This window comes from Pogona vitticeps, chromosome 14 (genome assembly GCF_051106095.1).
Source record: "Pogona vitticeps strain Pit_001003342236 chromosome 14, PviZW2.1, whole genome shotgun sequence".
Lineage (NCBI taxonomy): Eukaryota > Metazoa > Chordata > Lepidosauria > Squamata > Agamidae > Pogona > Pogona vitticeps.
In genome coordinates, this window is record NC_135796.1 from 13,830,948 (window position 1) to 13,858,806 (window position 27,859).

General features: G+C 42.1%; 1 protein-coding gene and 1 long non-coding RNA gene across 30 annotated transcripts in view; both read right to left on the minus strand.

Moving 5' to 3' along the window:
• FBRSL1 (fibrosin like 1) overlaps positions 1 to 27,859 on the minus strand; it is a 724,755-nt gene that overhangs the window by 644,306 nt on the left and 52,590 nt on the right. The gene's annotated exons all lie outside the window — the stretch shown is intronic.
• The window catches only part of LOC144584788 (uncharacterized), a 96,455-nt gene that overhangs the window by 24,824 nt on the left and 43,772 nt on the right, over positions 1 to 27,859 (minus strand). Inside the window, exon 2 of the long non-coding RNA XR_013539224.1 lies at positions 1 to 27,859. This exon is cut by the window's left edge and continues 24,824 nt beyond it; it is cut by the window's right edge and continues 34,231 nt beyond it. This is a non-coding gene — a long non-coding RNA (uncharacterized LOC144584788).

Sequence of the window (27,859 nt, forward strand, 5' to 3'; positions counted from 1 at the left end):
ATTATCAGGGAAAACTTCCTCTTAGAGCAGTAAGACAGTGGAACCAATTACCTTGAGAGGTGGCAAGTGCTCCAACACTGGAGGCATTTGAGAGAAACCTTGAGAACCACCTGGCAGCTATCCTTTGATTTGTATTCCTGCATTGAGCAGGGAGTTGGATTTGATGGCCTTAGAAGTCCCTTCCAACTTCATGACTATGATTCTATGAAAGCAGAGCAGGCTCTACATATGATTTAGAAGTATTATCCTTGGACCCATTTTTCCAATTTGTTACAACTATCATTCTTTAAGTTTTAGTTTTACTGGATATTTAATCCTTCATGGAATAGGGCTGGGCTTTTAAACTCCAGCCAAATAAAAGCCTTCTGGGAGAAGAGCTAGACTATGTAGCCTTGAGCAAGCTGCACAGTCCCAGGGCTCACCCATAAGAAAGGAATGGTAAACCACTTCTGAGTATTCTCTACCAGGAAATCACTGAAAAGGGTTGCCATAAATCAGAATTGATAATTGCATCAGATTACAACATATAGAGTGACATATTAACAGCAGCTACCAGAAAGAGTTTATATTGACCTGGTGGAACAACTCACTCTTGCTCTGATGTGCAAAGAAGATCTAACTTAAACTATTGTACCAAGTACAATTCTAGGGATGGGTTATGAAACTGATGCTGAGAACACTCCATCCTTGGCTTGACTTTGTATGTGTAAGAAGGCATGGAAAGGAGGTGCAGCTTGGAAAAATTAATTTCTGGATTTCAACTGCTAAGTTCCCATGGCCATCAGGATTTCTGGGAAATGTAGTATGAAAAAAAGTAAGTTTTTCAAGATCTGAAGCAGAGACAGTGTTATCTTTTTAATGATGCTAGCAAATACTAAGAGAATCGGTATGTTGTGGTTGACAAAATGCTGGATTAAAACTCTGGCGACCTTGGCTCGAATCCCTGGTTGACAACAGAAGTCACAGGAAGGAGGCAACGGGAAACTTCTTGAACAACTCATTTAACATGGAAAATTCTACCATGATCACCATAACCTGGATGTGATTTATACCACATTAATGAAATAATCATCATTGAACTGCAGAGCTGGAAGGGACCTTATAGATAATCAAGTCCAGCCCCTGTCAGTGAGGTACAGTGGGGAATCAAACTCCCAACCTCTGGCTCTTCAGCCAGAGACCTAAATCTCTGTGCTATCCGGCCATTTTATACAGTATATGCTGTAGAGAAAGCTTTAACCTTAATCTGGATCCAGATAATACTTGGCTCTCTATCTTTGATCAATTAATTATACGCAGAGTGCTACCAGGAAAATATAAATTATCAATCAGTCTGAGCTGCTAAAAAGCTCCTTTTCACCTACAGTATTTGGGAGTTAAAATACTGTTTGTACTGAAGTTTCAAGTTGCTGCTGCTGCTACATAGCACAGTGCCTGGACAAAAGTAATTTTTACAGCCCACACAAATCATCTTGAATTCTGTGGGCAGCTAAGCTAATGTTTTGTTCCAAACCTAGCTGTCAAAACATTTGAAGACAGCTGGTGGGAAGGAAGGTGGAAAGGATTTCTGCCCTCTGTGCTATGTATTTGTAAGACAACTGCTACAACCAGGAAGAGATCTGCTTGGTTGAGCTGCAAATTTTGTCAAATGTGACACTGCGTAAATTGAAGGTGACAAAATTCCAAGAATTCCCTTGGCAAAATGGTCAATGGCGCACACACACTTCTAAGTTCTAGGGAATCGAGAGCAGAAAACTAGTGCCTTTCCAGTGTTCACTCAGCCCTTACTGGCAAGAAATTATCAATGCATAAGACATGATTTTATTTTATGATAGCACTTTTCAAATACTTGAAAGGTAGTCATATAGAGGAGGGGAAGTATCTTTTCTCTATCATCCCAGAGGTCAGGATATGAAATAACGAGCTCAAGCTACAGGAAGCCAGATTTAGGCTGAATGTCAGGAAAAACGTCTTAACTATTAGAACAGTATGACAATGGAACCCATGACCTCAGGAAGTGGTGAGCAATTCCAGTGCTGGAGGCATTCAAGAGAAAACTGCATAACCATCTGTCAGATCTGCTTTGATTTGGATTCCTGCATTGAGCAGAGGTGCTACTGAACTAGAAGGCAGGTTTTTACGTTCCCAAGACTGCCCAAATGTTCCCCAACAGAGCACCCGCTCAAAACTCACTGATACTCAGCTTCCCACCCAGACTGCATTTTCCAAGACAATTCATTCTGGCCCCTTGTTTGCCATAACAGTCAAACACGGTGCTTTCCGACCATGCTTTTACCTATTCCTGGACTACATTATTTTTGTGGTGGAAGGGAATTCACCTATGCAAACTTTAGGGTTTTTTTCCCCCCCTCAAAGATCGCTAATTGCTTCCCTTTTTACGTTTGCATGATGCTGCCTTTGGCTGTTCCAGGATTCGCTTTCTATTAACTGAGTTCACATACTTAATATATACAATCCTACTCACATGTAGGCAGTTTAGGCACTGGGGTACAAAAACGAGCCAAGAAGCCCTGGAATAAAATTTCAGCCTATCTGAAAAGGTAGGTGCCTTGCGACTCCTCCTCCCATCAGCCGAGTCAGGTTGGGAAAATGACGAAGGACGATAGGAGTTGTCTTAGCTGAACATAAGGAGGATATAAATGTCTCCCTTGTACCTCTCAAGGTGACCCTTCAACCAGTTGCCTGCTCTAGATTAATGGGTTTGTGGGAATGTTGGCTGGACAGCTGGGTGAGTTAGGTATCTGGCTGTGGATCCAGAAGTTGGGTGCTCAGTTTCCCATTGTGCCTCGCGGGAATAGAGCCAGCCTGGGTGGCCTTGGGCAATCCCAGGGCACCCCTAAGACAAAGGAAAGGTTAACCTCTTCTATGCTCTAGCTATAAGACCCTGGAATTGACTTGGCAGCATCTAATTACAATAATGTGAGAATATACCAGAGATAAGGAACACACAGGCTAACACTTGTTAAATTTCATCTCTCACTACTGCCCTTGGCAACACTTCATACAGCCAAACAAGAGGAGTTGGGGAGGGGGAGGGAAAAAAACTATTTATATTGCCTGAGAGTAGGATGGGATAAAGCTCTTCAGATATCAAAGGAAGGGTAGAACTTGCAATTTTTGTGCAAGACTTTAAAAAAAAAAACAAGCAAGTGAGCATTTTGAAATTCTGTGATGACAGATGCAAATGCTCTCCATTTGTAGTGATGACGCCTTGCCCATTATGAGTTCCATCATCATTTTCACCTGAACCAGAGCAGCATGGCAGAAGAGGAAAGGGGGAGGGGGGCAGGATGAGGTTCAGCAGAGTGTGAGTTTCCTGGGAAAGGCAGGGGGAGGCAGGGGATCTCAACAGCCAGCAGTTGCTAGGAAACCCAAGGCCCAACCCTAAGGGCTGATGGCAGAGACAGACTCCCAGCTCCTTGTTATGTCTTACTAATAAGGCTGGCTTTAGCAAAGCAAGGGAAAGGCAGAGACAGTTTGACAGGAAGGGAATTATGGAATCAATTCGGGAAGTCTGGGAACGAGGCAGCTGACTTGGTTAGGTTTTTAAAAGTCAAATCTTGGAGTTCCTATGGTACACGAGGGTGCACAAACCTCAGCGGTCACTATCCCATTCTCAATCTTTGTGGCCAATGACATGTTGCAGAGTTTTTGAATTTCTGGTAAAATCCCCTTTGCTACACAGAAGATTCACAGTGGAGAATAGCTTCAAGTTCCCTAGACAGCCCACTGCTTTCTCACTAACTGGCACTTAAAAGTACGTATCAGTAACTCTCTCTTGAGAACTTTGTAGAATAAAATCATTTCATTATTTACAGTTATAAACAGATCGACAGCAAACTAATACCTGACTACTTTCAATTGACTAAAGAGAGGGAAAGCGAAAGCTCTCTTTGAATGCAGAGGTGAGAGGGAATGATTAGTTAGTGCTGGCTAGACTGGCACTCACTCCGGGCCAGAAAAAGTCCCTCCCAGTCATTCAAACCACAGGCAACATGCCAGGTTGCACATAAACCTCCAACATAGTCAAAGCCTCCAAAAAACACAGCGGAGGTTTCACAGTTTGGCATTAATGAACTAAATGTCTCCTGCCCGCCCGCAGATCTGGCAGTCAACAGTCAGAGGAGGTATTTAGCAGCTTTTTAAAAATCAGTTCTTCCCCACCATGTCACACTCCTTCCCACAATACTTCAGCCTTTAAAAAGGTACGGAAAAAGCTTCAATGTCTTTGCATTAAAGGTTCTTCCTCTTTGTCTCCAATCATTTGCTTTTGATTAGGCAAAGGGTATTTTTAGCTACTATTTGAGACGTTGCTTGTGGCAAGCTGTGTCTCCCACCCTCTCTGCGCATACACTCCTGTTTTTTTTTCTTTTATTTTCTCTCAAAGTGAGAATGTGAAAAATGTTACCAAGCTTCCTGGCAGGAGCGCCGATGCATCTCAATTTGGTGCTTTCATGAAGCCATGCAAATGTTGTTATATTTCATACTTCAGCTCTCGGGCAGTTTCCAGCAAAAGGATCATAAAAAGAACAAGTTGTATTGGGGGGAAAAGAAGAAAAATGGAAAACGCTCTGATTCCTTGACAAACGCCCTGACGAATGCTCTCCCTTTGCTTGCAACTTTCAACAGAGCCTCGGAAGACGGAAAGGCAGTGGCTGTGGAATAAAAAGGGTGGAAAAAAAAAGCCTAGCTGAGGTCCAAATCACTCCCAAGAAAACTCGTTCAGTAACAGCCACGAACTGAAGTGCTCACATTGACCTTGAAATGCCTCTCATTTAGACTGCTGCACTGTACTCTACACGGGGCTCCCCTTGAAGACTGTTTGGAAGACACAGCTAGTACAAGATGCAGCAGGCCAAAAACTGTCCGTTTTGAAATTTGTATGTGATGGTCTTAGATCCACCACAGAGCCTCCCCACCCCCAATCTGTTCCAATCTGAGTTTAAGACGCTGGAATTTCACCTATAAAACCCAAAAACAGAACATCTACAAAGCTCACTCCACTCACATATCCAAAGTATATGATTCACATCAGAGTCTCTGTTTTATGTCCCACCAGCAAGAAGCAAAAGAACTGTAGGTTGATACCAGAGATATCATTAGAGAAGAATGCAAAAAATACAATTCCTGTAGTAAAAAGAAAAGAAAAACCTAGATAGATGATGGAACAAACACTTAAAAATTGTAAAGGACAGGCAAAAAGCAAAGGTTGACTGAAATAGGATCAGAATTCTGAATCCAGCTTTTCAATGATTATCATGTAAAGACAAAGAGAATTATTATACTAGCCAGTGTAAAGAAGTAAAAGAGAACAAGAAAAGAGGGAAAATATCAAAGAAATCAAAGGGAAATTTAAGCCTAGATTAGGAATGTTGAATGACGAACAGGAAGCACACTATCAGACCAGGAGAAAATAAACCGAAAGTAGAACCAGTATACTGAGAACATGTACAGAAAAAGTAAAAGGAAGACAGACTTCTTTGAAGAAGGACCCTATGATGAAGAACCTGCAATTGTACAGAGTGAAATGAAAACTGTTGTGAAAGCACTAGGAAGAAATAAATCACATAGGGTAGATGGGATACCAATAAATCTATTTCAAGCTAGAGAGAATGAATCTGTCAAAATCCTAACAAGAACATGATGACATATATGGAAAACAAAACAATGGCCCACAGACTGTGAACGTTCAATATATATATTCAATATATATTCCTCATTCCAAGAGAGTGCAGTAACTACAGGACCATGAGTCTAATTTCCCATGCAAGCAAAGTGATGTCCCAGGTGTTGCAACAAAGCCTCTCTCTCTTCCCGCCCCTCTCATGCTTTCCCACCCCTCTCATGCTCTCTCACACACACATACACACAAGGATCAGAAAACTGTAGGTGAATGGAGGGCCTCTGTATATTGTGACAATTCTGTGACTTTGGAATGAGAGGCCTCAGTAGATTTTCCTCTCCATCCCACCTCACCTACGGGAAGAACCAAACATTCAAGAGACCCTGTACAACGTGAGTCAAACAGTTCTAGATTTGCTCAACTAAATCTCTACATTTACAGATTCATGAATTTTGCTTTTAAAGACCTTCTCCTGTTGCATGCTCAGACAAACTTCATTTTGTGGATAGAAAGAGTCAACTGCACAGGGAAGTTTAAAAAAAAAAACACTGAAAAACAAAAACAACACAAAAACACCCAGCAACAAAAACACATTCCTAAATGGAAGTTCTATCTCATTTTCTCTTGTATTCCCTCCCAGGGCCCATCCAAGCACCACCCCACCCCTCCAAATACTCCTGATTAAGACTGTCAAAAGTCTGTTTCTGTAACATTTGGAACCACTATTCTGCCCATCACCATGGAAACCTTTAACAAGGGAGGCCATGCACAACCAACAGGACATCAATTCCAATAATCTCCTTACAAGACTTTGAGAGCATAAGGCACATAAAAAGTAATTAAGCTGTAATTAGCAGGACATCACAGGTATACGTAGCTTGTTGGTCCCTAATTCATTCATTTTCTATCTATCTTTCTTTTTACATCCATATTTCCAATGTAAACATTTCTTTCTTTTTCTGCTGCCTAAATAATTGGAATGGTTAACACTTGCTAATGCAATGATATGTTAAGATGCATGGCCCTGCTAAAAGTATTAGCTCAAAAAAAGAAGTAAATATTGACATAAAAGAAATCTGAAGTTGTCCTTTAGTGATGTTTGTTCCCTGTTTTGTTTGTTAAACCTTGCTTGGATTTAGTCAAGTTATGATTGAAAAAAAATGTTGACTTAAATGTGATTCTCACAGTAGCTCAGGATTTTTTGCTATTAGCATTCCTTGGTGAGGTATGATCCAAGAGCATGGCTCCAGTGTCCCCCCCCCCCCAAAAAAACCCATTTCCTTGGTGCTTGGTGGGGGGAGCCTGCAGGGGAGAGGAGATTGTGTCCTCTCACTCATGAAAACCAAGGTGTAGAGTTCCAGACCAGGAATTCAAAGATGGGCTGAAAACTCCTCTTGGTCCTGATACATATTGCTTGGCCTCTGGCCAGTCACTATCAGCTGGAGACCTTCTCCTGAAAGGTTACTCTGAGGTTAAACAAGGCAGCAAAGGGGCACCGGAGCCAGGGCTCACCGGGTCTAAATTCCACAGAATTTCTGAATTAAACGGGTCATGGCATCATCTGCCACCTCTTCTGACTTTCCTGTTCCTTCTAAAATTAGCTGCAATCCTCACAGTAGATGGAAGAGAAACAGATTTTCCTAGGTATATTGTCGCTATCTATCCCTGTAGAAACAAAGTTTTTGAAACCAATTTGGCCTTCAAATGGCAATTAAGCACCATTAACTTTTTTTTTAAAAAGACCTGCTGTTCTGTTGTTGATAGGGAACAACCCAGCTGCCTGGATTTATGGACTCTCCTTCTGAGAGGTTATCTGTAGGAATGATCATAAATCCACACTTGCACCACCTCACTGATACAGCAGCTGTATATAAATATTACCCTATATCCCAGATATGGTCAATCTGAAAGGCTCTGGGAGCCAGTTTTCCACCTCCAGGAACCACCAGGTGGTCCTCCACCAACTCCCTAAATAAGCAAAATCTATTTAAAATTACAAAACCCCAATGTTGTTGGAAGTACAGTATACTGCTGGTTTAGTTTGTTTGGGCTCTGTTCTGGGTTTTGTGATTGTCACACCTTATTACATTACAGAAGCACTACTTCAGGAACCCTGCAAGGGTATGAACATAAAATGCTGTGCCACATGACTGCACTTAGAATATACTGGCCCAAAACCCTGTTGTGCAGTTATTGGAAAGGTGAAACGTTTGGAAGTGAACTGCTGAAAGTTAAGAAATCTCCACAAATACACCAAGTTGTGACTCAGCATTCAACAGATAACAGCTATGGAGATCACTTACCTCACATCAAAATTTCCAAAAGTTATGCCTTTTGTGAATTTAGGCCTATGTAACCTAAAAGGACGTGGTGGCGCTGTGGCTTAAACCGTAAAGCCTCTGGGCTGCTAGATCGAAAGACCAGCAGTTCAAAACCCCATGCGAAGTGAGCTCCCGTCACTTGTCCCAGCTCCTGCCAACCTAGCAGTTCGAAAGCATGTAAAAATGCAAGTCGATAGATAGGTACCAACTTGGGGGGAAGGTCATGGCATTCCGTGTCTAGTCGCGCTGGCCACGTGACGCCAGAAAATTGTCTTCAGACAAACGCTGGCTCTACGGCTTGGAAACAGGGATGAGTACCGTGCCCTAGAGTCGGATACGACTGGACTAAATGTCAAGGGGAACCTTTACCTAATCTACAGGATGGGGACAAAGCAGTGAGGGACAGAACCGTCTTAAGAAGGGTTGGCAACTGCACCCCTCCTGATGATGCGCTCCAGTTCCTATCAACCTTAACTTGCATACCCAACAGTAAAAGATTATGGGAGTTGTAGTCCAACCACATTCTGAGGGCCACTCTCTCCCCCACCCATGATCTAAAGCACTGGTTCTTGGGTTACTCAGGAGTTTTGGACTGCAACTCCCAGAAGCTTTCACCACCAACTGTGCTGGCTGGGGTTTCTGGAAGTTGCAGTTCAAAAACATCTGAGTAACAAAGGTTAAGAACCACTGATCTAAAGGAATCTAAATTCATTGGCCTTCCGCTCCTGCAACTAGGATTTGTTTGCAAGGAGAAGGCGGCTCACCTGTTTTAAATACTGTTTTTATATGATGAATAACTGTTTCAGAACAGGCTCTGCAGAACCACAAAACTCTGTTTGCTTTACTTTAGCATTTTCCAGGTTAAGGGAAATGAAATGCAAATTACAGCGGCATGCATTACAGGTGCAATTAACTCCAGTCCTCCAGCTCATGATTGATTTCCCACGTGGCGTCGGGTGCCAAACAGGTTGTCTGCCCTGTTCCAGTTTATACTTGCAAAAATTCCTTTGGGGGATGGAGGCTGATGTTTTTGTATCTTCAGATTTACAGACACACAACGGAAGGAGAGAACAAAAGATTTATGGCTGAGAAAAGCTTGTCTAAATCCACATTTTCTGAACTGAAATGCAATCCTCCTTCAAAACCCACACTCCTCTCTAATTTGCAAAGTACGTAGCTTCTGCATAAGAAAAATTCACGGAAGTGCAAGCTTTGAGGTAGGCAGTGTTTGAAAAAGTTTGTATATTTGTTAATATATGACATACCAAGTGCTGGAGACCAAACAGTGGGGAGGAATGATGGCTCCCTTCAATGGCAACAAGTTATGATAGAGAGATAGACAGAACTGTTGGATCAACTTACCATATTATAGACGCTCCTTCATTTGGAGGTTTTTAAAAAGATGCTAGATGGCCATCACTCAGGGATGCTTTAGTTGTGGGTTTCCTGTACGGGGAGGAGGTTGGTATAGATGACCCCATGGTGTCCCTTCTGATTCTGTGATTAGGGGAGTCTATGATACCTTGTGGATCAGAGGCTGTAGGGCTCTGAATACCAGTGGCTGGGGACGCACGAGAGGGCCTTCTCTGTGGCTGGTCCCAGACTTTGGTACTCTCTCCCACAGGAGGCCGGGCTGGCTGCATATGTGCTGTCCTTTCACAAGCAGGCAAAGACCCTTCCCTTCAGTAATCAACTACTTGTGTGAGATTTTTAGATGGATTGCTATGCATTACTGCTCTGATTACTTGTGCTTACCATCTCTCAGAGTAGCATTTCTCTTCCTTTTTAATATTTCTATACTTATTGTTTTAGATTTAATAATCTAAGGTGTCTCTTTAATATTTTTAATTATGTAAACCACTGTTGTATACTCATTGTTTTCAGTTTTAAATGTTGTCTTTTAATGCATGAGAGAGACAGAGACAGAGACAGAGAGAAAGCGAGAAATCAAGCAAGCAAGCAAGCAAGCAAGCAAGCAAGCAAGCAAGCAAGCAAGAAAGCAAGCAAGCAAGCAAGCAAGAAAGGTTTTAATTCAGTCAAATTCAGCTTAGAGGCTTCCTAGAAACAAGATGACTGTGTGGAGGGAATACTGAGGTTATGGGTGTTTGGTCTAATCCTGACCAGTTCTTCTTATGCTCACAAAACAGTGGCTGCTCTACTGTTCAAGAAATCATCTTCTAGGATGAGAATCTGGAAAGTATCTATTAAAGACTGTACATGTCCGCCCAGGGGCCAATGTCCTGAACACAAAAACGGTATTTCCCACAGTTGTAAGGCTTAGCTCCCAGCAATAAGCCCTACCCAATAATTGGTTAAGCATCACTGCTGTGAGCATGGCAGCAATCATGAAAGCTGGAAAAAAAGAGCTAAGTGCAGATATTAATCAGGCTGCTGTAGCACACCTATAAAAAGCACAACCCGTGCATGTAGAGCACGATCTAATAGCCTCCCAGTTTGATGGTTTGCTCTTCGGTACCACAGAACAGACATCCTGGAGTCAGCGTGCGTGCAAGGCCTCTGATGTCATGGAAGGAAGCCTAAACAGGGAAGGGGCCGTTCAGCAGTAATATCGCCTGCAGAGGAACCAGGGCCTATTTCCTTACGTAAATTATTCAACAAGAAAGCATGCTTGGAGCATTACAGGACAGTAAGGACAGAGAGGAGAGAAGCTGAGTGCACAAGCAAGCTGCATGTTATGAACAGAAAACTCAGCCTTATCCCTATCCTCTGTGTCTGAAACCTGTAACTACACACTACTTTGTTTTTAAAAATATATATATATTTAAAGAAACACAAAGCTTCTAGTCCTCATGGTGCCACAGAAAATTTGGCAATAGGATGGCAAAAAAATATTATACAATCAGAAACACCAAAGCAAAGGGGAAAAGTTCAACTTGCATGTATCAGCACCATAAACAAGTAGATTAAAGCTTCTATTTGAGATGTGACCGCATATGCATTGCTGAGGCTGTCACGCTGATCCCCCTGGTAAGTGACAAGAGAGAGAAGGAACAACTAAACAAAGTTAGGGAGGACCTCCCATTTGCATTATCCATATTAGCTGGTGCTGCACTCCTCCTCAGAAAAATCCAATTGTGTACAACAGTGGATCCCAAACTCTGCGCTGCTGCACCTTGGGGCACAGCCAAATCCAACCAGGAGTGCCACAGAATCTGCAGAAGTACTACTCAGGCCAGGATTCCCCCCCTCCCTCCCTCTCCTCACCCAAAATACTGTATATGGGAGCCACACTGTATATGGGAGTAAGTCAAGGGAGCTGACAACTACTGGTGTACAAAAGTGACAGCTGGTTCGCAACTGGTTTTTATCTCTGCTGGATAAAAACAAACATGTGTTTCCACAAGACTAGGATGCTGACGTACTTTACAAGGTTGCTGTGAAAAGAAAAGTGCAAGAAGAAGGTTATGCATAAATGTAACAAATAAAGGCACAAACACGGAAGGAAGGAAGGAAGGAAGGAAGGAAGGAAGGAAGGAAGGAAGGAAGGAAGGAAGGAAGGAAGGAAGGAACTGATGATGGATAAGAGGAAGGAAGGAGCTGATGATGGATAAAGGAAGGAAGGAATAGTTTGTGTTTGCATAACACAGATATAGGAGGAGAAAGTACCGTATATGTAAAGATTCTCAGCTGATAAAAAACATGTCAGATGTACACAGAATAGGCAGGCTTTATCACTCTGCTCCTATTGGCATCGTTCTGCCATGGCTTTGTGTCAAGACTACACACAAATCCTGCTGACCAATGGCATCATTGTGAAAACAAACAGCCACCGCTCCCAGCGGCTACGCCTCCAAGCCTAGCAGAAGCGCCTGCCCGAGAGAGGCCTGCATTTGCCAAGCCCCCTCCCCTTTCTTAGAAAGCTCTTAACAATCCTCTCACGTCAAATGTCGGCAAGAGCAAGCCTCCCCAGTTTGGGTGCCCATGCAAAAGAGAAGTCAGCCAAGAGTCTAGCCGAGGAGAAGAAAGAGTTGGGGCAACGGGGGGGGGGGGGGGGGGAGAAGAGGCTGAAGAAAGCAAAAAAAGGCGCTCTTTACACCCAGCAACTGACTCGGTTGTAACATGACCTGGGTTGTGTCTTGCTATTGACAGCATGAACTACAAGCAGCTTCTCTTCAGCACCTCCTGCCAAAATACAAACAGGGCTGCTTCCCCGGCTGCATGTTGGGCTTTTCCTCTTTACTCTTCTCTTGAGCACACTGCTAAGGGGTTGCTTCCCCTCCCATTTCCACCACAACGCACGCACACCCTTCTTTCAAAGGCTGTTAGCTGAGCAGGCCAAAACCGCTTCCTGCATCCATTACCTTCCTTAGCTCCGATATCATGGATTTCAATGCAGGAAATCCTCATGATAAAAGAAATCCTTCTTTAAGTTGCCAAGCAATGTTTTGGCCATCATCCAAACAAAAAAAAAGTTTCTGGGTTTTTAATTTTTTAAGGAAGAGAGGAAGGGAGGACAGCAAACCCAGTACAGATGCATAGCAATGCCCCACAACTGTGGTGTCCACACTGTAATATAGATGCACGGGGGGGTGGGCTTTACATTCACAACAGTTTTCTTAGAAAGCCTAGGTTTTGCAGTCAAAATAGATTACGCAACTATGTGTAAGATATTGTTTGTTTATAATCCAAAGTCTGACTTGCATTTTTCCCCTCTAAAAATGCAAATAACGGGTTCAAAGTAAGAATGACGCAAGAATGACACCACAAACAGCACGAAAGGGGATTATACGCAGGGCTGTGTTTACTGTGCGACCTTCGAGACTAAGGACAGATAGCTCAGCGACAAGGCATGAGTTGTGTATACAGAAAAGCCTGGTTCAATTCTTAGCATATCCCTAGAAGAGTGTTTCCCAAACTGGGGGTCATAACCCCCAAGTGGGTTGCAAAGTGTTTTCTGGGAGGAGTTGCAAGTCACCTTACATGTGTTGCAGCTCTTGTCAAATAATTTTTTTCCTTGACCTTTCAGAGTGGGATATTAAAGTTAGCATGTATGTTTATGTATGAGAAAGAAGCCATTTGGGGGAGAAGAACGCCTTTATTTCCTGAGAAGGGATGACTAGGATCTCTCTCTCTCTCTCTCTCTCTCTCTCTCTCTCTCTCTCACACACACACACACACACACACACACAGAGAGAGAGAGAGAGAGAGAGAGAGAGAGAGAGAGAGAGAGAGAGAGAGAGAGAGAGAGAGAGAGAGAGAGAGAGAGAGAGAGAGAAGTCCCAAAGATATAATTTTTGCTGCTTCCACAAGAAGGTGATTTTAACTATGATGTGTCATTTCTGAAGAGCCTAAAGAATGGGAGGAAAAGGAAAGGGAAAAAATGACACATACAACAACAGGTGGAAGGAAAGCTTTTTGCTGGTTTCTGAGGGGGATACTCTGTGTTTTGCTCCCTCCCTGGATACCATGATGTCCTTCCGCTCTGTGGCCCATCTCTTAAGTCCTTTACCTTCTCTTATCTCTTATTTATTACGGTCAGGTGACCAGCTCATAAAACAGAAAAGGTAAAGGTAAATGACAAATGTCCAGTCATGTCTGACTCTAGGGCACGGTGCTCATCCCCATTTCCAGTTTCCGTGGTCACGTGGCCAGTGCGACTAGACACGGAATGCCGTGACCTTCCCACCATGGCGGCACCTATTTATCTACTCGCTTTTTACATGCTTTCAAGCTGCTAGGTTGGTAGGAGCTGGGACAAGCGACAGGAGCTCACTCCACAGCGTGGATTCGAACTGCCGATCTTTCGACCTTGCAGCCCAGAGCCTTTGCAGTTTAATACGCAGCACCACCATGTCTCCCATAAAACATATTTATGGCTAAAATATACAAAATCTCTTCCTTTAACCTTCCACAGCTTGTTCCTCTTCCCCAGATTTGAACTGGTGGCAGTGGACAAGCCACAGGAGCAGTAGGAGGGTGAGCAGCATCAGCACTGGTAATGTTGGGGAACAACAACAGAAGCTTATTTATGCAAATGTGGCAGAGGGTCTTATGTGGCAAAGCTTACTTATCTAGCAAAGGATGCAAAACCAATAAACATGAACCTCCAGAGTGCCAAGTGCCAATGAAACGGCATATTTTAAATATATTTTATGGTTTTCCTCCCAGCAGCTACTCAAAAAACCCCGTTTTCTCCATGTCTTTTGCTGTATAAATATCCTGCTGACCCCAATGGAGCCCTCGCAGACAGTTTAAGGGAGAAGCTTCTATTTGAAGAGCATACCACCTGCTGGAAAGGTTATTATATCTGAAAAGCAGAATGGGGGGGCACGCAAGAGAGAGAATAGGCGCCTTCAGGTTAAAAAAAAATCCAGCAAATCTATTTATTTTCCTGATGCTTTGTTCTAAGGAGTAGTGAAGTGTGGAGGAGAGGAAGAGAAAGACTAATGCCGGTACAATTAGTTCTAAAGGTCTGGGCTTGGACAGGGACTGGAAGGCAACCCAAGACGCTAATTACTCACTTCTGAGTGCTGGTGTGGTACGATCCCATTTACACAGAGGGAGAAACGACAGCTGGGATTAAACTCTGTCCTTTCCCACTAAGCAAGCCAATGAATTCAAGCTTTATACACAATATTCTGTATAGAATTTTGCAACCTTCTGTACAGGGCAGGGTCCATTCAAGTTCTATCCAGGCCCAACCATACCTGCCTTGCAAAAGCAAATGATCTCCAGGCAGTAGAGTGTTCACACAGCAGCCTGTGTGTGTTGCATGCTGTCACGTCACTTCCAATGTATGGCAACCCTACTAGGGTTTCCAAGATACATGAGGTATTTCAGGAGTGATTTTACCATTGCCACCTCTCCCCATGAGTTTCCATGGACAAGTGGAGATGGGAACCCCAGTCTCCTGAATCCTAGTACATCGACCTATCCATTACACTACACTGGCTCTCAGGGACCTATGAGAAACCTACAATCAGGACACAAACACAAACAGCATCACCATGCAGCCTGGGTTTGCCATCAACTGGTAGCAGGAGACATGCCAGCTTGGGCATGTTTAGCCTTGAGAAATGAATTCTGAGAGAAGATAGGATAATACTCTTCAAATACTTGAAAGAGAGTCATACAGAGGAAGGGGAGGACCTGTTCTAGATAATCCCACCATGCTGGACACATAATAATGGACTCAAGCAACAAGAGGTCAGATTTAGGCTGAATATCAGGGAAAACGTCTTAACTGTTAAAGCAGGATGACAATGGGACCAATGACCTCGGGAGGTGGTGAGTGCTCCAGTGCTGGAGGCATTCAAGAGAAAACTGGACAAACATTTGTCAGATCTAATTTGATTTCGATTCCTGCATTGAGCAGGAGATTGGACTTGATGGCCCTTCCAACTCAACAATTCTATAATTTGCGAGCAGAAATAATACACAAACAACCATCATGACTAGTGGTGATGGAGAGGCCGGGCCAGTCTTCCATAAACCTCCAAGCTCTGATATATTTATCTTTCTTAACTATTGCAATGCATCAGTTTGAAAACACAGGACTACAAACAGGCCTCATTCATTCTTCAGTGCCAGTGAAAATGTGTTCTGTTCTCAATAACACTCTCTGAACAACTCAAAGCAGTTAGTTAGCCACAAGAATTTTACTTTCTAGTCAGAAGCAAATTTAGAGAGGTCTAAACCAGGGTTGAGCAACATGTCGGCTGCCAGATGGAACTGGACTTCAATTCTCCATCAACCCCAGCCCATGGGATCAAGGCAGGGGATGCTGAGTAAATGGATTTAATGGAACTGGTTACAGACCAATAAACAGAAAAGGAGTTAATTAGAGTTTAATAAACACACCCTTGAAGAAGGCTGATAGGCCATTTTACACTGAAATCAAGAACATTCTGTTTTCTATATCCTGAGGCTACAATCCTCTCCTGTTGACCATTTTTTGAAGGAGGCCAGAGAATGGAAATAATTATTCACACTCCAACTTATAAGGTTTGGTACGTGACTTACACAATCCTGATTCGGCCTATATTTCTTTCATATTGCATTTATGGCCATGCCCAAAGGAAAGTTGAGAATAGCCGGCCTAGAGGACCACCGATTGTTCAACTCTCCTGGCAGCTGGAGCCAAAGTCCTGTTAGGAAATGTGAAGCGCAGATGCTCCACAGGCACAACGCTCCATGTGAGGCGGAGATGGGGCCCTTTTAAAGAAAGAGGGCTACTGTGCAAATATGGGGGATAGGCCATCCCGTTCCTCCACATGCACAAGCTATAAGGAAAACATTCACTTCTGGCACAACAGATCAGTGTGCGAGCAGACACACACACACACACACCCGAGGATTCTGCTCAGGTCACTAAGAAGCAAACTCCTTGTTCTGTGAATCACATAAAGTGACTGATTACATTCATAAGCCTTATGGGCGTCAAGATTTCTTCTAAATTTTCCAGAGACTGAGAAAGGCAGAAGAAACGCATCAAAAGAGATAATACATCTCTGATTAATATTTAATCATTTACGTGATTCCAACAAGCAGTGCAGATAAAGGAAAGAAAACCCCTGAGGCCACTTTGCAAGCCTTGCACAGGCTTCCTTGCTCACCGGGGGCATGGAACAATTCCTGTCTGGACAAGTAGCATGTTCAACTCTTTGACACATACAATACATTAATGCAAGTGAGGGAGATCTGTTTGCGTGAGGCTGTGCTTCATTCATCTATGAGGCTCAGTGGTTTCACAACTATAACCTCATCAGAGTAAATCTGATATGAGCCTATTTGTAAATGTGGATATTTAAAGAACGGCATTTTGCTTTTTCCCAAAGCAAAATGCTATTCTCGAAATACAAGCTACCTGCCTGGATAGCTCATTGGTTTAGGTCTCTGGCTGTGGACCCAGAGGTTGGGAGTTTGATTCTCCACTGTGTCTCCCAGGAGAAGAGTCAGCCTGTGTGGCCTTGGGCAAGCAGCACAGCCCAGGGCAACCTCGGAAGAAGGGAATGGCAAAGCACATCTGAATACTCTCTATCTGGAAAAACCTGAAAAGGCTTGCCATAAGTATGAATTTACTTGATATATTTCCCCATGCCTTTGGGGTTTATGGACCACAGCTGGAGTGGGTTATGCTTACTTTGCAAATGACTTCCCACTGCTTTGTCTGTTTTGAAGAATTATCAATTGCTTGAATTGCCTTTATTGTATCCCTTCCTGAGATCTTATGATAAAGCATGGGATAGGGATGCGTTAAATGCCACACCTCCCTTTTCAGTTTACTAGCACCAATGTATCGCAAGAAGCAACACTGAATGATATTCAAACAAGTTAAATGCAACTTTAGTTCTAGCTGAAGTACCCATGGAAATGAACAACATCTATTAATTACTACTTGTTTTTCAACTGTTTTCAACAACTGGGGATTATGGGATCTATAACCCAATATCATCAGCAAGGGTCAGTTTTCCGGCCCTTGATTTAAGACACTGCGTACCCAGCTTTAATCAAGTTCCTAAGAAACGTCATTATTACTTATCAGTTCCATTCATATCCCAACTTTTTTCTTGTAAGCTCAAGGCAGCATACCTTGCTTTCCTCTCCCCACAACAGTCCTAGAGAATAGGTCAAGACCAAGAGACTAGGACTGGCCCAACTTTCATGGCAGAGAGGAGATATTATACCCTCAGTTGTCATTCAGCCCTAACTACTACACTGCACTGACATTTTTTTCAGCACTACATCCCCTTTTTGATTTTTCAGGAACCCATACTGCCCTCTTTATATGATCAACCCTTTCCGTGATCCCCAACAGGGTAAAAGAATATTCATCTTTGATCTTTGTTTGTCTCATTTTCCTGCATTCCAGAGTAAAGCACTGTCTCCTGAAAACAAAGGAGGAAAAAAGAAAAGAATGCAGCTCCTTGTAGCCACCAACAAACAATCTCGAGATTAACCAGCTGCAACTACATTAAAAATAAACAAAAACCTTCAAAAGCCAGAGATGACAAGGATGGAAAAAGGGCTGACATGCAAACTGAGACACAGCATATAGCCTACAGAGGGCCGGAAGAAGGCTGGACTGCGCATTTCATTTTAATGAGCACAGGAGAGATTGTTTTCATTCTTATTTCTGCCTTCATTCAATAGTAATAAGAAAAACAAAACAAGTGTAGATTCAATTTGTTAAAAAAGACACCTGGGATCCCAAATGATACATGGTTTGGTTTGCTGTGGGCGTTCTAACACAAAGAGGCTCACATCCATGCACCTGTGCACGCACCATGCCAATCAAGTAGAACTTCAGCACCACAAACGCTCTTGCAATTGTTTAATTAAAACCAATTCTGGTTTTGAACAGGCACAATCACCAAATATTGTATTCCCTGACAGCGCCGGAAGAGCTGAGAAACAATAACAAAAAACAAAACCAACAAAACAATGGCGCAGACAATTAGTACAAACCTGCCTGACGACATTTGCTCTAAAAATAAATCACACATGTTAAGTACCACTACAACAAGTTTATAAACTGCTGGGAGGAAGGAAGGGGGAAGTGCAAAGAAAAGAATGCAAAATATATAAATATATGCAATAAATGAAACCGAGAATCTGTGTTTATTAGGAACAGAGTAAATTATGCACCACAGTAGGGGAAAGAGTCCTGCATTGCTGCTTCCATAAGTAAGGGGAACAGATACTTCTCTCTCTCTCTCTCTCTCTCTCTCTCTCTCTCTCTCTCTCTCTCTCTCTCTCTGTGTGTGTGTGTGTGTGTGTGTGTTTTGGCAACAGCCCCCATAGCTACTTAAACAGAATAACTGTATGATAGTCCCCACTCATCTAAAGGAAGACAAGGACAAGAGAAATAAGATCTTACATGTTACTGGGAGAAAAAAGCAGCATACAAGTGCATTACTAAGTATTGTTATGTGCCATCAAGTCATATGGTGACCCTATGAATAAGTGATCTCCAACATGTCTTGTCCTCAACTGCCCTCCTCAGCTCTTGAAAATTTAAGCCTGCAGCTTCCTTTAGGGCAGTGGTCCTCAACCTTGGGCCTCCAGATGTTCTTGGACTACAACTCCCAGAAGCCTTCACCACCACTCTGCTGGCCAGGATTTTTGGGAGTTGGTCCAAGAACATCTGGAGGCCCAAGGCTGGGGACCATTGCTTTAGGGAGTCAAATATATCTCATATTTGGCCTTCCTCTTTTCCTGCTGCCTCCCACCTTTTCTAGTATTATTGTCTTTTCCAGAGAAATCCTGCCTTCTCATGATGTGCCCAAAGCCATTGCCTTTGTTTCAACTCAGTACTGTTTGTTATCAATTAATATTTATCATAAGGTCACAGACACAACAATATCAAACTACTTCCAAAATCTTGTGGTGAAAAACCATGTGTCCTTCATGAGACATCTGTGTGCCTGGTTTTGCAATTAGTGCATTGGCATGTAAGGAAAAAACAAGCCAAAGGAAGCCAAAAAATTGCTTACACGATTATGCTTGTAACTCTGTATTTCCCCAATGGCATTCTGGCCATGCCAATATTGCTACTGTTATTTTGTTGTTGTTGCTGCTGCTGCTGTTGTTACGATCATATATGTTGTATTATTATAAAATAATTATGTGCCATCAAGTCTATTCTGATTTCGAAGCCCATTCCAAGGTATCCTAGGTACAGAGTACTCAGAAGAGTTCTGTTGGTGCCCTGGGACTGTGCGGCTTGCCCAAGGCCATGTAGGCTGCTCTTTTCCCAGAAGCCACAGTGGGGAACTGAACTCACAAAGGTCAAAGCAAAGGAGGAGGAAGAGCAGCAGCCAATTACTGTATCATGTGCAAATCGCAGTTGGATTCATGAAGTAGAAATCAATCATAGTTGGATTATTATTTTTAGCACGTGAGCCAGAATGGAGCAAAAAGAGGCCAGGATGAGGGGGAAATACAGCAAAACGCAGAGGAACAGGAGGCCAGCCAATGTCTTACAAGCTCAAGTATCTGCAGTTCAGTATCACATTTCCAAGAGGGAGAAAATTCACTGGGGGCAGTGATAGAACACCAGGTAAATCACAGTAAGAGGACAGACTTCTTTCAGCACTTAGTGTTTTGTGTTTTTTTAATGATATGAGAAGAGGTGTACATTTTGCAATGGCCTAAAATTCCCTCCCTGGGGCCACACTTTGCACCGACCAGTTGTGTTCTTGGAAAAGTTCCCATCAGTGCAAGAGAAATAAACATATGATGAGAACATGCATCTTTCCACCAACTGGGAATTGCATTTTCATTTGGTACATATATTCAGATCTGAGGAGAGTTGCTTTCTATGATTTCAAACCCCTAGAACCTCAGAGCCCAAAGCATGGACTCAATATGTCATGTACCCAGATGGCACTAAACAAGTAAGACAATAATTGTCACATAAATACTACCGGCAGGATTTAACACGAGTGGCTCATTACAAGCAATATAACAAACTGTCAAGCACAACAAAACCACAGTCGTCTGGGAGATGCCCCAGCATCAGTATTATTGGGTGGACTACAGCGCCGTGTTTTCTTTTTTGAAATTTTCATTATTGCGTTCCTGCTGCAGCAGGATTTTGATTTAGTGCTTGAGTTTCCTTACTGCCCCTCCAGGCACCGCAGTTAAGCTATCTGCAGATTCATGGAGTGCTCTGCCTAGTCCTCCCAGATGACATAAATATTAGCCGAACCTGCACTCTTGGAGCTGTGGAAAAGAATAAAAATAAAGCAGCAGCAAGAAGAAAGGAAGAACAAAAAGGAGGCTTTATCCAGCTCAAGGAAATGATCACTTTAATGGATTTTTCTTCCACTCTGCTACACAAAGTGGAGGATATGCTGATATTTACTTTCCCCCCTTGCACTCTTCTCAGATTCCAAAAGCTTTCCGTTTCACTAAACCAACCTGAACAAATCTGATCTTACTTAATATCAGAAGGTAAGCAGGGCCAAACCAGGGTAGCACTTGAATGCCAAATGTATTTAAAAGCATGTGAGAGATTGATTGATTCATTGATTCATTGATTGATTGATTGATTGATTGATTGATTGATTGATTGATTGATTGATTGATTTCCATTCTATACCACCCCATTAGTGTTGTCACTCTCTGGGTGGTTCACAATATACAGTAAAAGTCATTAAAATGCTATGTAATGATACAAAAATACACCTTGAACTGAGCAAAACTAATAGGGAGCCAATGAATGTTTGCCAATACTGGGGATATGTGTTCATATAGTATCTGCTGCTACTTTTAATCAGCCTGGATGCTGCATTTGGGACCTGCTGTTGTTTCCGGACTAACTTCAAGGGCAGCCCTATGTGGAGAACATTATAGTAGTTTCAACAGTATCACATTTCCAAGACAGAAAACACGCACAGCTTAACAGACCAAAGAGTCTACTGTATATAAGTCAGTAGACTTCCTACAACCCTCCTGTCTTCTGCTAATGTTGCTTATATCATTGTTCCCAATGTAACTATTGAAGAGCAGGGAAGACACTAACTATGCTATGAAAACAAGACAGATGTTCAGCCTGATTCATCAATGGGTGTTTCTTAACCCACAGATGGCAAAAGCCATCACTCCTGTTTCCAGTAACCACGCCAGCGTTGGCACCATGCTTGGCAAGAAAATCTGTTCTAGGTGCCAGGTTTAAACTGTGCACTGCTCGCTTGTTCTGGCAACAGAAAGACCTCTCAAATTAGCAGCCATTTTTTTTTCATGGACTCCAGTTACCATCAGCCCAAGAAAAGCACAGCAAGTGGCGCCAGAACATGGGTCAAGCACAGCAACATCTGGAGGAACACAGATTTTTCCCACCCTTCCTCCCCTATCTGACTTACTTCCCTTCTGGGTATGAGATGAAGTATGCTACTGGGAATGGAGGTAATTAAGTCTTCGTTTAGAGTTCCCGGTTATTATTTTTTCTCCAAGATTAAATGCTGAAGTTCTCCAGAACTTACTTGTGTGCAGAGTTTTCCAGTGCCTATTACAAGATATATGTGATATATGTCTTCATAAAAATCATGGATTTTTATTGCCAAATTCTTGACTGTTTAAGGTATAAACCTTAGTGGATCTTGCATGCATTAATGCATTCTTAAACATAAGTGCAGCCAGGGTGATCCTATGCCATATGTCAGAGAACTAGTCCATTTCATGGCACACATAGGGCGATGTTTTTCTGTTTTCTGGGTTATCAACTTTGCAATCAGGAGAAGACTGGGTGCATGATGAATGGCCAGAAAACAGGACACATTAAGTTTGAATAATTTACTTTATGTGATTTTAGAAGGCAATAAGATTCAGGTCTGCTTTGCACTAAAAGAATAGTAGAACGGAACATGCTTTACGATCCCTCTGAAGAAGAAAGAAAGGAGCCAACCTCTTCTTCCTTAAGAGGGAATCTTTTGTTGCAGCGGTTTGAATTTCTAGTAAGATTCCTTTATGCTACACTCCACAAGTACAAAGGTTCACAGAGAAGAGTAGCTTCGTTCCCCACAATCTACTCCTTTCTCATTAACTGACACTGAGACTCTCAATAATCACTCTGAGGCATTTGTAAGAGAATAGAAAAGGATTCCTTACTTACAGTTGTGAACAGATCAACAGCAAACTAAACAAACATACTGACTTCCAGCAGACTAAAGAGAAGGAAAGGAAAAACTGCACAGAGAGGCAAACGGGGACTCTCTTGGAATTCAGAGCTGGGAGGGAATGACTGGTTAGTGCTCGATAGACTGACAGTCACCCCAGCCCAGGAAAGTCCTTCCTAGTCATTCAGACTACAGGCAACATGCAAAGCTGTGAAAACCCTAACATCTTTCAGGCTGGGTGCTGCTACCAAAAAGATCCTGTAGCATCCAGCAACCTAGTCCCTCTAGTTGGGTTTCTCTTATATCAGTGCCAGGGAGCTATGGCCAACCATGAAGGATGCTGGGAGTTGCTATGCAGGAATTTATGTATACTAATAAAACCAGTATTAAACCTGAGAACAAACCATTGCAAAATTAAAAATGAATTAAGCAAATATAACATTAAGAATTACTACATAAAAATAGTAAAGTACTAAGAACACATTTAAAACAACAGAAGCACAACAATTCTTTAAAAAAAAAAAAAAAACCAATCAGTCAGTCACTAAGGAAAAGCCTGCCTGAACAGAAAGGTCTTTCCTTGCTTGGGGAAGGACAGCAAAGAGCCTGGTTTCCAGTGGGAGGGTATTCAAAAATCTGGGAGTAGCAACAGAGAAGGACCTCTCCCATGTCCCCAACAAACACAGCTGTGAGGGTGGTGGGACCCAAAGAAAAGTTTCTCCTGATGGTCTTAAAACCTGGGCAGGTTCATAAAGGGAGATGCGGTCTTTAAGACAGCTTGGACCCAAGCCATTTAGGACTTTATAGGTTAAAACTAGCACTTCAAATTGTAGTTGGAAATAAACTGGCAGCCAGTGGGGCTGTAGTCATTTAGATTTATTTTTTGGTTGTCTTTCAAGACTGTAGACTTCTCAAGCCATCATACCGCAGAGGTGATGCAATAAAAATGGGGGTGAGGGAAAGAAGTCTATCAGAAGTGAACAGGTCCTTAGAAAAGAACAATGCAGCACATTTCAAGGTGGAGAGTAAGAAAAAACCTTGAATTCTCTGCACTGTCAACAAACAGTTGCATAAACAAGTGTTTTTGTCTTGCGTGTTATGAAGGTCAGTGGTTGGTTAAAGTCCCGAAATCTGTGATTGCTGGCCATGTAAACCTGAGCGTCTCTAGAGGTTGAATTTTGAAGCAGCTGGAAAATCAATGATTGAAGAATATCCAACTGGGTATCAAAGATGGCGGTTCTTAATATGAGCCATGAGGTTGGGAGTTTGATTCCCCGCTGTGTCTCCTTAACATGGGTTGGACTCCATGATCCACAGGATCCCAGATTAGCCATTCACACCACTTAACTTCCCTCTGTTGCCGTGTGTGTGTGTGTGTGTGTGTGTGTGTGTGTGTGTGTGTGTGTGTGTGTGTGTGTGTGTGTGTGTGTGTGTGTGTGTGTGTGTGTGTGTGTGTGTGTGTGTGTGTGTGTGTGTGTGTGTGTGTGTGTGTGTGTGTGTCACAGCCAGCGTTTTTACAGCTGAAGTGTGCTATGGTCATTCCTTCACCCGATTAAGTGCCATGTGCCTTCCTGGAAGTCTCAAATGATTAGTTAACTAAACAGAACTGGCTGTTTCCATTTAAAATGTGGGGAGGGGGCAGAAAAGTTCTGCTCGCTTTTATAAACCAAAAAAGAAGGGAGGTATGCAAGTCCCCTGCTATCAATCACTAGGAAAACTTTTCTTAAAAAAAATCAGCAGCTATTTCCCGTTTTTTGCAAGGCACTGCTGCCAGGAGAGGGGGTGAGGTACAGTCAGCCATCCTCTTATAGTCAGTCTTTTCCTTACTCTACAGCGTGCAAGGCCTGTGCTGGGAAGAACAATGGCCCCATTCTCCCAGCCTGTTCCAAGCCACCCTCAGTACAGAGCACGTCCTGCGAGAGTCAGCTGGCACAGAAGGCTTGACTGATATACTGTTACCCACTTGAGTGGCAGAGAGGGCAAAGCTCCCTACTCAGCTTGCGCCAGCTTTTATTATTTATGCATACCCTTCAGAAGAAACAAACAAACAAAAAAAGATAGCAAAACGCAGTGTGTACAGATAAAATGAAAGGGTTGTATGGCACCCTTTTAAACAGTTTTTTTTAAAAATACAGTATAAAGAGCTTTTGTGGACTGCGAGCTCTGTAAAATTAATCAGAGGCATTTAGTATAAAGTTAGCTATTCCGTTATCTATTCGCAAGGAGCCTGAATCTGAACTCTGCAGCCGTGAGGAGCAATATAACCTTCAAAAGCTCCAGCTGTAATAAATTGGTTGGGTCTTAAAAGTGCCACACCATCATCTCTGTTTGCTACAAAATATGCAGCTAGAGATATAAATACATACAAACTGAGATAGTTTGTTAAGGAGGTAAGGATGTAGAAGCTAGTGACATGGATTTCCTGGAAAAAGATTTCATTGCCCTAATTCAGAACTGGGCAACTCTGGTGGTGAGGAGATTCTTTGCAACTTTGAAACATAACTATTTCTGTTTAAATTAGGCAGTTAAATCAATTTATAGCCAGTATACAGTATATTCTTATGCTCTTTAGCACTGGTTCGTAACTTTGGGTAACCCAGGTGTTCTTAGACTGCAAATCCCAGAAACCGCAGCCAGCACAGCTAGTGGTGAAGGCTTCTGGGAGTTGCAATCCAAGACCACTGGGGTTACCCAAAGCTGGGAAACCACTGCAAAGCCCAGTGTATCTCCCAGTGCATTACGGGATATGGCTATGGTCCTGAGTGCCAATTTCTGTGCATTAAGGATCCTTGTGGAGAGGGCATGAAGACACCTATTTTGACCCAGGTAGAAGATGCGTATCTGTTCCAGTATAATTCCAGAAATGCCAATATTATTTATTTATGTATTTATTTAACTTATATGCCGCCCACTCTACCCAAAGGTCTCTGGGCGGCTTACAACAATTAAAATTCCATTAAAATACAATAAAAGATAAAATGATACACCTCTCTCTCTCTCTTTCTGGCATAACAGTAAAGAAATTTACAGGGTGCTGTGGGGGAAAAATCTTCCCATGCTGAGAGAAGAAATCAGACTCAGCCTGGTGTCTTTGTTAAAAATGAAACAACTGCTACCCACAGTTTTTGTTGTAATCTTGATTTGAGTGTCAAATCCAGAAGCTGAATTCATCACTCGATGTTGGTTTGGCTTAGGTGCATTTGTGGTTTTATTTTACCCTTCTGTTCATCAGTCAATCAACCACATGAATTCCCACACATACTTTCTCAGGATAATAAGCTTTAGAAAATAATCTTGGAACAGCTATAGCACAAGTAACCTTGATTCTGATTTATGCCCTGCTTCAGAACGCAAGTCAGTTTCGACATGGACTTATACTGTACTATATTGGTATCCATTTATTATTACTAATGAATTTTATGAAACAACTGTTAGAATGCTCTTTGAATAAACAGATGCACAATGAGAATATTGCTAGCAGCTTCTCTCCTTTACTAGGGTATACATCATGCATTTGATCATACAGTGGTGCCTCGCTTGACGACGTTAATCCGTTCCAGCGAAATCGCTGTAGAGCAAAATTGTCATCAATTGAAATAAAAAAGCCCACTGAAATGCACTGAAAACCGTTCAATGCGTTCCAATGGGTGAAATACCTGCTCATCCAGCGAAGATCCTCCATAGGGCAGCCATTTTCTGCTACCTGTATAGCGAAAAATCCGTCCTAAAAACAGCGGGGAGCCATTTTGCACAGCGGGTGGCCATTCTGGAAACCCGACAATCAGCTGTTTTGATTGTCGTAAAGCGAAAAATCGGTTCCGGAAGCAGGGAACCGATCATCGTAAAGCGATTTTCCCCCCATTAGAACATTGTTTTGCGATCGCAAAAGCAATTGCAAAAACCTAATCGTCAAGCAGATTCGTCATTTAACGGGGTAATCGTTAAGCGAGACATCACTGTACAATGATTGTGAAATCAGTTGTGTGATAAAAATCCTTCTTTCTTGATAACAATTGTGTGCAAAGCTTATTTTCCCTCCAACAAAGGTCTAGCCAAATAACTTTTAGGGAAGATGGATAAAAAAACAATGATTTCAAAAATTGATTTAAATTATGATTTTTTAAAAAACTGATTTTTTATTTAAATAATTAAAAATCTTATTTTAAATAAATAAATAAATAAATAAATAAATAAATAAATAAATAAATAAATAAATAAATAATGATGTAAATCAAATCCACCCTGCTTTTTTAAAAATATATTTTACGAGATGGAAGCTCTGTTTCTTATGAGCTGTTTCTTAAGAAATGTTATCTGTGGAACTGAGAATTTACTGGATGGTCAACACAGTTTCTGAAGCCACTAATCCAGCAAACAGAACCTTAAATTTTCATTGCCAAAATCAGAAAGCAACCAGAGTACCAGAACAATGATAAAACAGCATAACAAAGTACACCACCCTTTTATGTAAAAATCTTGGCAATCCAAGTAAAGCACAAACACCCTATATATAAATAGGCTTGTGTTAGCAGATATAATGATACATACAAAAATATTTAGTGGTTAAATATATTGCTTGTAACAGCAGCAACAATAGTGTGCTGTCAAGTCAATTCTGACTTATGGATACTTTTTCACTGTTTTCCAGAGTCCTCAGAAATGGTTTACCATTCCCTTCTTCTAGGGATGCCCTGGGACCGTGCAGTTTGCCAAAGGCTACACAGGCTGGCTATACTCATTGGAGGCACAGTTGGGAATCAAAGTCCCAACCTCTGACTCCACAGCTAGAGACCTAACTCACTGGAGCCACCAAGCCAGCTTCTATCAAGATACAAAAGTTGTAAGTGCAAAAATAACTGTATGTACTACTTCAATATGATGTACATCAATGTGCATAATGTATAGTAATTATATCTACTAATGATGTACAGAACTTACATTTTGCCCTACAAAAGCAGGACCTCATCAAGAGTTTCTGATGTCAAAATATATGCATACGGGTTAATCTTGTTTGAAGTGAGGCCTTCATCTGTGCATCCATATAAACTGAGTATTGCTGTTTGCTGAATATTCCTGCATCTTTGTATCTAGTGGCATATCCATGTTTATACAATCTTTGTGTTTGCTTTGTATTACAAATCTTTCCATGTAACAGTGTGTCATTTACAGGCTTTTGTTACTATGGTAAAATAATGCCCAGCTATTAATTCTACCAGTAAGGGAGGGTGGAAGTCCTAACATATTGCTAGCAGGAATGCATGGAAGCACTGAGCTCCCCCTCCTTCAATATTTAAGCTGGCTTGAATAGACCT